Below are 16,189 nucleotides of genomic sequence, written 5' to 3'. Positions count from 1 at the left end.
ATAAGGAGAGTTTGAGGGCAAGGTATTGAAGTTACAAAAGGGAGATACAATTTATTTGCACAGGTGTGTAGATTTAAGTCATTTTATTTGGATGACTCTTTTTGACATCCAATTACAACACATGGACTAGTTAACACTTTCATTAATGTGAATGAAAAAATTGTCTTTATTTCTATAAGATTTGATTGTTTTGGTTCCAAAAATGTCTTAAGTCAACAATGCCGACATCACATGATAACGGTCCATTTTCTAACTTTTTCAAATCAAAAAGTGAAATTATCAAAGACAACCATAAATTCTTCATAACAAGATATTTTATCAACAATGGTAATCATCTATTGCTAAAATCATAATTTTACCTCTCTCTTCTTTTTTTTTTTTTTTTCATTCGTGCATTTATCGCATTTGCAAATTATACATTTGTTCAAAGATGCTTTTTTTGGCAAGATTCATTTCCTTATTTATCTTGCATAAAGTAATAAGATTCAACCTCTCTTCAACATAGATTTTTAATTTACTTCAAATTGGTAACTTCTGTAGAGGTACTTTAGTTCTAGATATACTGTCCTTTCCTAAGTATTAGTCCACTCTAATAATAGTTTCGTTATTTTTTTTTTTTTAATGTTCCTTTAATTGGTTAGATGGAGTTGCTCTGATTAAGGATAAGCATACATTATAGTATTACATTTACACCATCTAAACTAGACATATTTTGGTGAAAACCATGTACATAAAGTATATGTCTTTCTCTAGGAATCACCTGGGCATGAACGTACACTCACTAAGTTCAAGAGAATAACTTCTCCCAAGCGCCTCGTCCATGAACTACGGCGGTTCCATTTATTTGTGAGAATTTATACAAGATGATAAAATGAATGCATGAGAGTCTTCCGAGAATGGTCTGCTATGGCAGCTCTGGAACTTGTCCATCGAAAGAGAAAATGAGCTTATTGACCATATCAAGAGTAATTTTCGAGAGGTACTCTTCTATACAACTAACCCCTATAAGTATTGTATGGATTTTCTGCACACTGTCGAATAATAACTACAGGAATATTCCTGTCTCCATGTTTTGGAAGAGTTCCATTCTAAAATTCACCAGGAGGTCTTTGAAGAGGAAAAATTGAGGGTTTTTAGTATTTTCTCTCACGAGGCTTCAAATTTCAAGGCTCCATCTTTAAATTCTTCATGCAATAAATTGTTAGGATCTCTCTAGAGGTGAAGAAATTTATGGAAATTCATGAGGTTAATTTGGAAGTTGGGACAGCTCTATACTGGTCTGAAAAGGGAATGCTAATTTTTTTAGACGGAAAAAAGGCATATGGACAGACAACTTCAAGTGGAAAATATTGATAGAAACTTTAAGAGGAGGCTACAGAAGAGGCCGTTATTGAATTCGAAATTATAAAGTAAAATAAATTAATGACTGACGTAATAGGAAAAGGAACACATCCTTCAAAAAAATATAATAAATACTATTTCCTCAGGCAAACTGTCGCAATTCGCTACATGGTTTAAAGCTTTAGCCCGTTCAAGAAATCTTGAGCGTGCTCCTGCTCACTTACTACTTTGTGAGCGTACTCTCTCTCAATTTAAAATAAGAGGTGCATATTTTTTCGCTCGCATATGTGTCGCTGAATTTGACAACTCACTATGATTGCAATTAAATTCAATATATTGCACGTTCAAGTGTGCTTTACGATTTGTGACAACCATTCATTATTTGCAATAGATTAAAGTAATTGGTTTAATTAAAATAGGTTTGTCAAAAATGCAAAATTACCTTCTGGTGTGCCATGGGCACAAATTTCTTTTGGAACCACTGTCTTAGGCGACATGTACTTACGAGGTTTCGTGTATGATCATCCAGTTAAGTAATTAGTTGTTGTTTTTTTCTCAAGTTTTTGAACTTATGCTCGCATGAGATTATGAGATCTTACATCAATTTACTTCATAAAAATGTGCCCACCTACATGAGAGTCAATCTCGTCAACCGACGACAGCAAAGTTACAGGTACAGCATGGAAGAAAAAGATTCTAGCTTATTTTGAGACGTCTATTCTTTCGATCTTTTAAAAATTATTCTTTATCTACAAATTTTTTTTGATGTTATGTCATAAGAGTTAGAAACAGAAAAAGCAATACAAACATTTGTAAATTGGTGAAAATTCAAGCCATTTATTGTTCCTCTAAAAGTGCGCTGCTCCTCTCGCTCAAGAATTTTGAGCGCCGCTCACTAATGCCTTGGTACTTTCTAATAAGCATGATATCTCTGCAGAAAATAAATATCCTAGTCACTTCATACTGATAGGATTTGTAATTTTTTTTAATAATCCTATTTTTTGCCATAGAAGCACCATTTTCATAAAAATTTCATTGCAAAATATATTTTTATTGGGTGATTAGATTAAGTTATTATGTTTGTCAGAAAAAAATGATAAAATACTTACTTAATAGATTTATCATAAAACATGTTACGGTAAAATAATCTGTCATATTTGAAAATTGATAACGGAAAACTTTTAAAATAAAAGATTAATTAAAAAAATATATATATTTGCGAAATAGATTTGTTATTTCCATGCTGTTGTTTTTTAAATTGTATTAATAAACATTATAATTCGATTAATGTTTCCATGTTTTATATTTATTTATTCATCATTATCACTTAAATCATTAGATATAGGGATTTTTTCTCTCGTTAGTGGCATATAACAAGTGGTTGAATATGTACATTTACTCTTGCTTTGAACTTGGTATAGTCAAAACCTGATAATTATTTTAATTTGTATGATATCTTGTAATTTAACATCCGGCTACCTCTTCGTATCACTGCAATTTCAATATTTGCGAGCATTGGTCTATCTGGATTTATAACATTTTGTCATACTTTGATGGCTTTGAGGTAGCTTGATATAAGAATAAATAGACATAATTACTGTGGCTTTAAGAAAATAAAAACAGGTTTCCCTTAATTTATTTCTGCTACGTTGGTGATTTTTTTTATTGCTTTTATATCAAATGAGGAAATTTTGTGATCATTTGATGTATTAAATTGAAAATAAAAGGTAACCTCTACGTTATCCTCATAAATCTATTTTAATTTTATAATTAGACTTACCGGGTGAGGCAAAAATAATCCTTAAGCTTCATTTTTGCAACATAAAGCAAGATTTTGTGAATGCGGTAAAATTGTTCCAGTCAAATATTAAAAGTAAACAAAAAATGAAATTAAACAACAAAACTAAATCTTTCTAAGTATCCTAGAAGCTGAGAAAATGCCGTTTGAACCTGCATAACGAATTTCGGTCCGTCCAATTTTGGACGCTGGAAAGAAACCAACAGAGATTGTAAGGCAGTTGAATATCTCCAACATGAACCCAGACATGAATGTGGTGTTCCAACAGGATGGTGCACCTGCACATACGTCAAAATAGGCCCAGTTGGAGGACAACTTGCCATTTCGGACAAAAACAAATGTGGTCCGACTCACCTGATGCCTATCCATTGGACTTTACTTTTTGGGTGCATGTAGAGTCCAAGGCCTGCACCGCCTGTCACCCAAATATCAACAATATTTTATATTGTCTTTTTTATAATATTTGGTCGTCAGACTGTAGAAGTTATAGTGGGACGGCGTGGTTTCTTTCTGAAGGCAATACTCTAAAGTTTAAAAAAAATAAAAAAATAAATATATTTAAGACATGTTTCGGAATGGAAAACTACTAATTATCTAATTAACTATGTAATTCTACATCTTTATTTTTAAAATAGTATCTCTCTAAAGCCTCCAAAGAGAAACAAAACAAATGAAAAAATCACGGTGTATTAAAATACCAAAGTTCGGTTTATTAAGTTTATGGGCAATTTGGGATGTCACTTATCTTATATGTTTTTGAAAACGTTGTAAAAAAAAACTTTACTAGTTCAATATTAATTTGAAAAAAAAAAAAAACTTTTTTAAATTATGGAACTTGTTTGATTGTCTTTTAGAAAAAGGAAATTAGGCTGACGCACATATTAGGAAAGTATTTTATCATTTTTTCAGACAAAACAAAATAGTTAAATCTTATTACCTAATTACGAGATAGTACGCAATAATTATTTTTTTTTAAACATGGGACATGGTATTTATTTTAGAGATCCTACTATTATACTGTAACTTACAATTTATTTCCAAGAGATAACATATTGTATAAGGAAGAGTTGAATGACTCTACCTACGGAAAGAGTATGCATTAATTTGGCGTCCACATTTTTAGAGATGTATTTAAGTTACATTATATTTTCATAGGGGTGACATATTATGTCATTTAAGCCTTTTCAGTCTCCTTAATGTATAAAGTTAAGAAATGTAATTTAAAAGAAAAATTATATATTACTTGTATTTGGGGGGGGGGGAGGGGGAGGGTAAATTTGACCCCAACTTTTCGGATGCATAAATGATTTTATAAGCACTCTGGAAAAACAAAATCATTTTGGGCCAACCACCCTCCTCTCCTAGCCGAAAAATTACTTTTTCTCCTATAAATGCTTATTTTTAAGCTTTTTTCAAAGTAATAAAAATAAACTCGCTAATGTTGTGATCATCAAGCCAACTTCAAAAACATTATTTTGGCTCATTTAAAAAAGAAATCGACTTGAACTTAAAAATTAATCGATATCTTTTCAAATCGACACGACATTGGAGACAGGCCTCTCAATAATTACATAAGCAGCTTGCTCAACAAATTAACAAATTGATTATGGATGTATATATTTCACTCAGCTTGTGTGTATATCCGCGCATGCATTTAAAAACTCGTGAAAATGCATATGAGCATTATTAGGTGTGTCGAAAACAAATTAAAGAAATAGGCTTATAAAATGAAGACGCTCAAAAAAATTTCTTATTTTCATACCGGATTTATATAGGCAAAAATAATGATCTACAAGGTTTTTCCTTGGCTATTATAAATTTATGTAATATACAAAGGTATATTTTTATTTATGCATATATTAGTTGCGAAATATGCATAAATGCCTTATTTATTCCATTCTTCCTCCTCTTCTTTATCTGAAAAGTAATGACTAACGGATTGATAATGAAGGACATTCAGTTCAATTCAATCCCTTAGTTGCTCATAGTCTTTCTTTTCTTTCCCCCTTCCTTTTTTATTTCATAACTCATGTGAAAGTTACTTTGAGCAATTTAGATTCCAAAATAAATTGTCATTATTTAAGAAACAATTATTTATTTTTATAAATAGACAAAATGAACTTATGAACCATTATGACTTCTCTGAGATTATTATCCCTCTTGATCCATAAACTTTCTTGCACATTTCATGTTTGAATTATCTTTCTTTTAAGTGAAAAAATGTATATCCTCTGTATAAATACACATTCAATTAAATCCAAGAAGGAACATTGTAATTTACTTAATAATTATCTACTATATTGCATACTATGTATTTTAAATCTCAGCAGGAGGAAGAGCAGAATTGCAAAACTAATAGCAAGTTGTTTGGCACTTAATGATTGAAAGAAGTAAATATTTGGGACTTGTCAATTACCCAAATATAGATACTCAGTAGACTCTTTGAAATATGTTTGACTTGACTACTTCCAAGTATCTTCTGGCAGATGTAGCTACAGTAGGTGTTAGTCCTGGACTTGATTCAAAACTTTCATGCTTTGAGTTCGTCATCAAGTGTAATAAGTCTTAGCACAATACACCACTATTTGAGCTCTTTCGACGTCTCCTTTTTGGGAACTTCCACGTATGTAATATCGTTTCTTGCTTTTAAGAATAGGTGATGTAAAATTTCTGAGCATTTTTTTCGCTCTACTTTAACAATAAAATTAAAATAGCAAGGATTATCCAAATTAGATGGTTCCAAATATTTTATGACTAATCTTCAGTTCCTGGCAATGAAATAAGTGCTCACATACTGGTCCAACTCGACGATATTCATTATTTTATCGACATTTTCGACGTCCATATTACTTGAAACGAATTGTTGCAACCACCTCTTTGCTGTCGCAATTGATATTCTGTATTAGGTCTATAAATAGCAAAAAAAAACAAAAATGACCGCCTGTTCCGCTTTTTCACCTTAGTCTTAGTGATACTGAAGAATGTATCAAATTTCCTCTTTTTTACTTCCATGTGAGAATGCTGTAACATACACTGGCTTCACCAAATATAAAACTGTAAATGAACTTCGAACTCTTTATAAGGGAAAAATTTATGAATTTTTTTATAAATATCAATATATAATACCTCTTTTTATACTTTTACTTTTTATCCGTCATAACTCGAATTGCAACCTTTATATCTATAGACTCATAGTGGAATTTAGATTGTATTAAAAAAATCAAACCCGATCAGAGTGAACAAACATTGAGTCTAACCCTAACCCAACTCGAATAATTTTTTATCTCGGACCACGTCGTACAAATAAACTACTATAAGCGGATTTAAGACTCAGTGAACGCATTCGCTTGATTTTGAAAAAAACAACAACAATGCAATAAACAAACCAAAAAATCATTCAGAAAAAAAATTAAAAAACCGACTGGACCCAATCGTAATAATTCGGACTCGGATTACAATGCTAATCTATAATACAAAGGTTTATTTTCATATAAATTTTCAAAATTCACTATCTATGTATAATAAAACCAAATTCTACAAACAAAGCAGGGATGTTTATACTCTTATAGTTTAGATTATCCTTAACCTATAATACGTTATAAAATATATATTTGTAATTGTAAATAAATAATTAATTAATTTTTATTCATTACTTACATTTTTTTTTGCTCACTTACATAAAAAAGTATTTCAAAATAGATTTTTAATCCAGCTTTCTCATCTTATGATATCTTTAAATTTATCTTCAAGATAATACAAAACTTTTTTCTAAATAACATTAAAAATGGTCAATGTTATTTCTTTTTAACGTTTAGACCCTTTTGGCGCGGCCAGGGATTACAATAAATAGTATATAGATTTATTATGAATTTAAATAAGTAACTGTGTTATAAACTTCAATTAACATACATTTATGCATGAACAAAAAATTTTATATGAAAAGACTAATTTTATTTTCATCAAAAAATTGCTAAATCGAAATTCGCCAAGAAAAATTAAAAAAAAAACCAATAGCAAAAATTTTGAAAAAAAAGTAAAAAAAAACATTTATTGGTGTTGTAAAGAGAAAAACAAACGTACCAATATTTATTTTTTTACTTGCAAAAACAAAAAAGTTATGGAGAATTGTCAAAAAAAATAACCCTTAATACCTGGTTCCTTTTTGGAAATATTGCAAAAATTATAAAATAAATGTTTCGGAAATTGAATATACTGTATGTTCGTGTCTAAAGTTTGAAAAGGGATATTTGATGAAAAAAAGAGAAAAACTACTCAAAGAATGACAAATATTTCAGTCAAACAACAATTTTTATGAGTCAAATTTGTATGCTTACGAATTTCCCGACAAATTTATAGCAACTTTATTTTATCTAAGAATCCATTGAAAATTCATTTTTTTGCACCTAAAAAAACAAAAGTGGAATTTTCATCAATTCCTTAATTTGCCCCTAATTGTTTCGATTTTGAATAAATTTCGAAACCTTCCTTAATTACATAGTTATTTTTTGAGACACTAGTCACTTTTTGATTTATAACTCAACTCTCTATCTTGTCTCCTTGAGCTTTACAAAACAGTTGTTGTGGTTTGGGTATCGAATAAGCCCCCGTTTTATGACCCCCCAAAAATCGGGATTCTGTCTGAACCTGACTATGATAGTAGTGCAAAATACCCATGCAAAATTTCAGCCTCCTAGGTTCAACAGTGTGGGCACCCATAAAGGACAAACTCAAACTATTAAAACTATAATATACAGATTGCTTTACAAATTCGCACAGAGACTTTGCTCTTTTGTTTACACATATTCTTGGATCATGGAATTGAAAATGCCAAAAGAGTTAGTAAGAATTAATGGAATTATAAAAGTATTCGATAATAATTAATTTATCATCTCTTTTAAAGTTCACAATGAATTTCAGTTTATTCATATAATATATGTATAATACCTATGTAGAATATACTATGTAGGTAATAAAAATAAAACGTCATCGGAGCTCTTATTCCATCATGTCAAGTGGTTAATTTGCCTATCTTCTTATACAATCACTTATTGAGTTGTTTTAAAGTTAATAATTGCAAATGTAATGACTCTTTTATTAGTTAACTATTATTTGATCCGGGGACACATTTCGACTCAAAATGGTGGTGTTCAAATAATTTAAAAATTCAAAAAAATAATGTTATTCATAACTTATGTTGGTCTATTAGATTCTAATATTAAAGTACCTAATTCATTCCTGAACAATAATTAAAAAACCCAAGAACCATTTTTTTGGGTAGTCTCCTGGCTTATGTTCGTCAGAACTACTCCTAAACAGGTATTGTGTACGGGAATACTCCCACAGTTACGCATGCATTGAAGACAACCCAACAAAATTGCAAAAATACCTAATAATCAGTAACGGTAATCAATCAACAGATAGTTACTTCTCTCAGTATGTAGCTAAACCAATTTTATAATTGATATTTTTTTTGATTTTGTTGTTGATGTTTTTTACTCACAAATAAAAAGTTTAATATAATAACTTTTATAAATTAACCCCTGTTCAACCCCATGTCAATAAACTAACATACTCCTAACTTACCTAAAGTAAAGATCGCTTAATACATGCACCAACTACATAACAACTTTAAAATTACTTTACCTCTAAATAAATTAGTATCCTGCGTAATATCCCATGCTTCAATAGAATGTTCATAATTGTTCATTTGAATAGCGGCAATAAGTGTTCATTTTAATTGCATTAATCCAAGAATATACAATACAATCCAATTAACTGGCTAATACAACCTTCCTCCTTGTTACTATCTAAAAAATTATTGTACAGATTGAATTCTTATAAGTGTTCATCCAAAACGAATTAACTGGCTAATGCAATCTTCTCTTTACTTCTTATTTTTAATAGTCGATAGAGTTAGAAGAAAACAAAAACTGTTGCTAGTCAGCAAAAACAGAGGAGGAAGATGATTTTGTTTCTTTTTGTATATATAAGAAGATTTAAAATATACGTCCTTTTCATAAGTATATACAATTTTTAAAATAATCCCAGTTAAAAAAAAAATTGTAATGTTTTATATATAACATTTAATTATACCTTTGCATTATAAATGAATAAATAGATTGAACACGTTGTTATCTTTATGTATCATGCAACTTTTCATACGGAAAGAAACAGATAAAAGGACCAAATTAGTTAATAGTTAGCCAACTTTGGGCCAACTCTTCCCAACTATGGAATTATTATTCAATAATTTTTGAGAATTGTACACAGCTTAACAAGATATAACTTTAATTTAACAAATCAACTTTAAAAACACTGATTTGGGAAAAAGAAGCTGAAACATCAAGAGGTGACAACAAAATTCAGTGTAAATGTTTTTGCACGTTAGGTAATACCCCTGATAGATGACAAGTTATTTTTCATGATACGTTAGCAATGTGAACTAAACGCCTTTTTCAATAAACAGCTCGGGTAGAAAAATTCAGCAACTATAAACATAGATGGGGTAGGGATCTCCTTGGGTTGAAATTTTTTTTGTACTATTGAACGTTAACCCTACTCGTTATATTTTTTTTAGATTAGCTGAGTTAGTTGAACTGATTAAATGATTGACCAAAACAATATCCCAAAAAGAAGAATAAAATTAACTCTCTATTGGAATGTGTGAATAAATAATACGTGACTTTCTTCTCTTTCTCCCTATTTTCTTCACTACATCCATGTTTGTTAACAGCTGGAATTAATTACAACATATTTCCCAACTTGTCGTCCAAATATAGTTCTTTATGTATATATTATATTTCGTACTTATAGAACGTTTCATGTGACGTCAATATGGTTGATGTCGGCTATCTTGGAGCCTATACAATTATTATAATACTTCTATGGTAAATAAAATATAATGTATCCTCCACAAAATTAAGAAAAATAATGAATAACTACTGTGAATTTGAATATAAAGGACTTAAAACCTTTAATGTTTTATGTATATACTGTACTAAACAAGATTTACAAAATATTAAATGCTAATTTTATGTATTGAAAATATTTTATTACAACATTTAAAAAACTTATTTACGTAGTTATGCTAAATATCAATGTTTTTCTTTGGTATAAAGTTGTGTTCGATACAAATATTAATATTTTTATTATTTTGAATGCCATTTGCTGAAGTTTTTTAATAGTTTTGCAGAAATTTGTCCATATTATTTAATTAATAAACGAAGTTTGTCTGGCTGTAAAGTCATTTTTGAATGTGAGCTTAATATCTAAAGTTTGGTTCATTGTATTAATTGCGCACGCATATCTTCTACTTTTTGTTGATATTAATAGACCTAATTTCATAGGAAATTTTTTCAAAATTTTAGAATTACTACATAACGAGGATAAAAGTTATAAAAAAGAAGAAGATATGTTGTTGAAATTCATGATTAAGCATCGCATTCAGCCCATTTTTAGAACTTTGTGACAATTGGATCAAAGAAATAACCTTATTACACAAACGTGCAAATCCTAAGAATTGTTATTGAGCGAGTTTTGTTATTTTTGCCAAACTATAAAATATTTTTTATTTTCTCAAGCTGGTATCCTTATTCGTTCATTCTTGAGGTGACTAAATCTCACTATTGAGTAACTACGTTTTAGTGTGCTTATGAAAATGGAGGGTAACATTGACGATTTCTAAACAAAGTTTGTCTGTTGGACAACATGTTGGAAAATGCCAGGTACTAATAGTACATTTCTAATGCATATAAAAATGTAATACTTTTTGCCAAATGTATAACAATAAAAAAAATCCTTAGTTATGATCATCAAATAATATATGCTTCTTGCTGCCAAGTATTCTTGTATTCTAAAATTTGTATCACATTAATTGTTGAACGAAGGAATCAACCTTGTATCATTTCGGTTCTATATTCATACAAATAATGAATACAACAAACTCCCTTCTCCCCATGAAAAAGGATTTGTTTTTCGTATTCAAATCACAACTTCAATTCTTTCTTATTGTTAAATTTTTAGTTCTTAAAATTATTTAAAGAAGTTATACATGGACAATAAATATAATTAATAGCATTGTGTGGTTATAGAGTCAACATGATTACCTTGTCAACATATGTATGACATGTTTAATTACAGTGGACAGTTTTTTATATTATTTAATACATACATACATTCTTAAGCATAAAAAATATATATACATAAGGTAGAGCAACATTTAACAATGTAATGAAAAAATGAACAAAGATTGAATGCCTTTTTGGTGGAATGAGTGATGATGTTATGTACACGTCGTTAAATTTATTGCACCACGCAATCTTTCATTCAAAAATTAACAGACAAAGTCCAAAATCCTTAGTAACTAAACAGTTCATTTAACATTCACTTAAAATTGTTCAAAATTTACAAAAGTTGATTCCGATATAGCCAATTGACGAGCAGAACAAAAAAAACGAAACATATAAATAAGGTGTACATTTTAATGTACACCTTATTTATTAGATATAACGAAATGTATAGTATGTAGGTAATATATAGAGGACTCTGTTCGTTAGTTAGTTCCGTAAGATACAGCAAAAAAGGATGGAAGAGCGAAAATAAACAAATGCATTAGTCATCTTAACACACACGAAATAAAACGTAAAATTGTTTTCTGAAATTTTGAAAACTTTTCGGGAAATCAGATCCAGAATTTTAATGATTTATAACAGATAAACGAATATAAATGACCAAAAAAAATTATCTATTTGCTGAGTAGTGGTTACAGCAAATAAAGATTGATTGCTTTCCAAATTTACCTGTAGTTAACTTTTTTTCCCAAATTTTGTATAGATGTTGCTTACAAATAAAACTACTATTAATTATATATAAAGTTTCTGAAGGTGCAGGCAGGTGGCCTTGATTTCCAGAATTTTGAAGGATAAGTCTAAGCGGTCCTTGATGTTTCTATGCCTTGTATACATTTCTCTATCTCTCCTTATAATTTTGATGAAAACTTACATTCTTTGTTTTTTATGTAGCGGATGGCCTGTTTTACATTTTGGTCAATAAAATGGACTAGTGTTTTCAAACAAATTAAAATCTAAAGCTTAACTAATGTTAAGAGTGAAAAAGTTCATCAATATATTATTTTCCCATTCATTATATATTCAAAAGAGTATGAAAGGTGTATCCTCTTATAGAAAAGATAAAGGAAATATTATGCCGACTAATGTATTTCAGGCAGTTCTATCCTTCTGTAGTGTAATGCATGGTTGTAATAATTCATAACATATCAACGGAACCTCTTAAAGCTACAGATTCAGAATTAGTGATTTTCATTTAGACAATTTTGTTATCCCTAATTTAAAATTTTAGTGTTATCTGGGATCTCAGGATAACATTACTACCTTGACAAAAGTTTTTTTTCATTATCAATGTTAATAAAATGTGACATAGGTAATCATTTTGACCTAGACAGGTAAATAATATACTCAAGCACATTATAAATATAGAAATGTTATTCATTGCAAGTAAAATACTATTTTTGCACCAAAAATCTATAATAATTCTGCTATCTAGTATTGTAAAATATACATATAGGTAATGTTAGACATATCAAAGTAAATTTTGAACAGTTTTCAGTCTCGAAACAAATAAAAGCTCTTTCTGATTACATATGTAGGTTTAGTTAGAAGTGATTCCAATAAGTTTTTAATTATTCGAATATTTGCTGTTTTTAATTGGCTAATGTTAAAGATTAGTTTGATAATAATTTGATTTTATTATATCGGGATTCCCCATGAATTTACTGATAGTTAAAAAAAAGAAAAAGGATCCCAAGATCCTTGTAGGCAATTTCTAGTCAAAAGCTAATTAATTACTTGTTCTATGTTTTAAGATTTGTTATACTGACAATTTCGCATAGGTTCAATTAATAACCAACGTAGTTCATTTTTTTTTAAATATTACAAGATCATACAACAACGCATGTACGAATAATGTTTGACTTCCACCCCGCTTTTTAATATTGACGTCATATGCTATGATTGGTTGCGTGTTTCATCAAAATCAGCCTCTCTTGCTCAGTAGTCATTACGATACAACAAATTGAAAATTTTAGGAATTCCTATTAAATGATGGTCTAACTTTAATTTCTATAAACCATGATCTAAGGAAAAAAGGGAGACGTTGTTAAGGTATAATAGTCACTTATTTATGTTATTATATCTGCATATTATGTCAACGTAGCTTAAAGTACTAAACTTTCTATGTATGAATTATAGTGAATTAATTATTTTATATGGTTTTTAAAAGTAATAATTGAGTACATTGAAAATGTTAGTCATTTTAACCCTAAAAATATATTTTTATCTTATTGCTAGCCTTAATACTAGATTTTTTAACTGTTGTAATCGTCGTTGCCTACAAAAACAGTTGCAAAATTTGAAAGATATTATTCAAATATAATTTATGAAAGTATCTATGAATGAGTTTAATATTAACAAACAGAGTTAAGTATGTTCTGTTAAATTTATGAAAATGATCAAATACAATTTTTACTCATACTGCATATGAATAATAAGATTGACACAAACACACTAGATTACACTCCACTCAGAAACGATTGGAAAATGGTTTTTTTTTTAAACCGGAAGTTCCTACCAAGAAACCACAATTAAATAAGAAAAATGTGAAGAGGGCATTTTCATCGCAACGGGGGAACTCTCTGGAAAAAAAAATCACGTGAAAATTGATAAAACATTTAATCTACATTTATAATTTACTTTATGGTCAACAAATTGATGGATAGACAAACGTTTTTTTTCGTTTAAAATAATTATTTATATTCTACAATACAAACAGTGTAAATAGTGAATACACTTAAAGAGAAAATTAAGTTATAAAAATAAAACCAAGTTTATCTGACAAAGACTTCACTTCCACAGACAAATTTTGGTAAAAACTTATTTTTAAAAAGCATGGTTTCGAAGAGTTAAAATATTTAAGATACCTATCAAGAGGAAGACCAAATTCCCCTCCGTAAAAGATAGATTTAGGACTTAAGTCCTGATAACTTAAAATTTTACGAAGTCTTCTCTAATTAAAACGGGTTCTCAAACTTATTAATCAAAGGAATTTTAGTTCTATTTGGGTGGATTATATCAAATGTTGAATCTCAATGATAAGTAGGCCTTCCTTTTTATAAAATTCTCTTGACAAACTCTGTTTTATATATATAGAAAATTTTAATTGGCACTGAACATGCATACCTATTAAATTATTTTTCTTTATTTTTTTTTTTATAATTTATCGACTTAACTCAATTGGACAAAATGCTAGCCTATAATAATAATTATGTTAACATTTTATGCTAAATAGGAGATGCATACATTTGCGCATTAAGAACAATATATTTCGATTCTAAATATTTTTAGTGTCCTTTTTAGACATTGTTTTTAATATTTACACTGTTTAATCACCATCCATCTATTATGACTAATAATGAGATAAAAATGTCCCTTGTACATAATTTTCTTCCAATAGGAGTTATATTTATCTGTAAGGAAGGTCAAATGTATGTACATAATTGTTTCCAACATTTGATCAAGAGTGTTTAGAATTACAAATGTATGTACAACTCACAGAATTATGACTCAGATCAATTTATTGCTTGATTGTGCTTGTGTCAAAATAGAGGATAGGCTTGAATGCGTACTAATACATCAATACCAATATTTATTGAGTGACATATGATCATTTTCTATATGCTCTGTAAAACACTAATTTCCAATTTGGTACAATATAGAAATGATGAGATTAAAGCCAATTAAATGGTTGTTCAATCACTCAATCGGAACTAGACAACTTTTGTCCGATTATTTGTGGCTAGCATTTAAAAAAAAAAAAAAAAATTCTTGATGACATTATAAAAAAGTGCAACATTGTCAGAATATACACAGCTGCTTGACCAAATATACAACAAATATTGATAGTTTCGTCATAATAGACATCCCCATTTCCTACACCTATGATTTTCTCTGTCCTCGCTCATGAAATTTTTATATCGTTCCACTAAGAAATAGTGAGATAATGGTCGGAAATTTCATGTAATGTTAGCAAATTTTTTAATATTTTGTGTAAAAAGCGGTTTTTGTAAAAAAATACAATTATATTGTCAAAATTTCGAATATTTAATAATAAAATAAAATATGTTTCTTATATAAAAACAGGTAATCAAACATGAATTTCAAAAGTTTTGTTAAATGGTAACCTCCACCTTCTAATAATAAAAAAATCCTAGACAATGTCATATCAACTTTAAAGTATCATTTTTATACAAAAATACATTATATGAATCCAATTATTGTGAAATTTCTTTATTGGTTTATGTATAGATGACGTTGCCATTATGATTTTTGCAAAAATACAAAGAATTGACAAAAATTTAAATTCTTACAACAACATTAAAAGATCTGTAAGAATTTCTAAAAAAAAGGTATGAACATGTCTATTTTGGAAAACTAACTCGTGACTACCGACAGTGTGAATTTTTTGTTATTCTAAATATTTTGTTTAAAAAGAAAGTACTTTTTGCACAGCTTACAATTAATTTGTAAAATTGTTAATAATTAAAAAAATTATATTCAGTTAAAATTCAAAATACATTTGCAGTTTTTACAAAGTACTGACATTGATAGGAAGAATTTGAAATTGCAATTACAAAATTGTAACATACGTAATTTATAAGAATAGGGGAGAATAAAAAATAAAAAATTTGAGTTCATACTTTTCCTCTTGACGTCAATAAGTGAAGTATATGTTTTCAATTATGTTTTTTTTTGTGGTAGTAAAAAAAAATATAAAAAGCATGATTTTAATAAAATAAACGGGATTTTAGTAAAAATATAAAACGAGATCTCAAAAGGTACAAAAATTTATATATAAAAAAGTAATTGGAATTTTTTACAAATTTTTTTTCGAAATGACACCTCTACAATAAAAAATTATGAAACTATTATTATATAAATGATGTATGTAACTTTTTTTGTAGAAGTCGTATGTAGCTAA

This window comes from Lepeophtheirus salmonis, chromosome 4, assembly GCF_016086655.4.
Source record: "Lepeophtheirus salmonis chromosome 4, UVic_Lsal_1.4, whole genome shotgun sequence".
NCBI classification, from domain to species: Eukaryota; Metazoa; Arthropoda; class Copepoda; order Siphonostomatoida; family Caligidae; genus Lepeophtheirus; species Lepeophtheirus salmonis.
Note: the sequence above shows the minus strand (reverse complement) of the source record.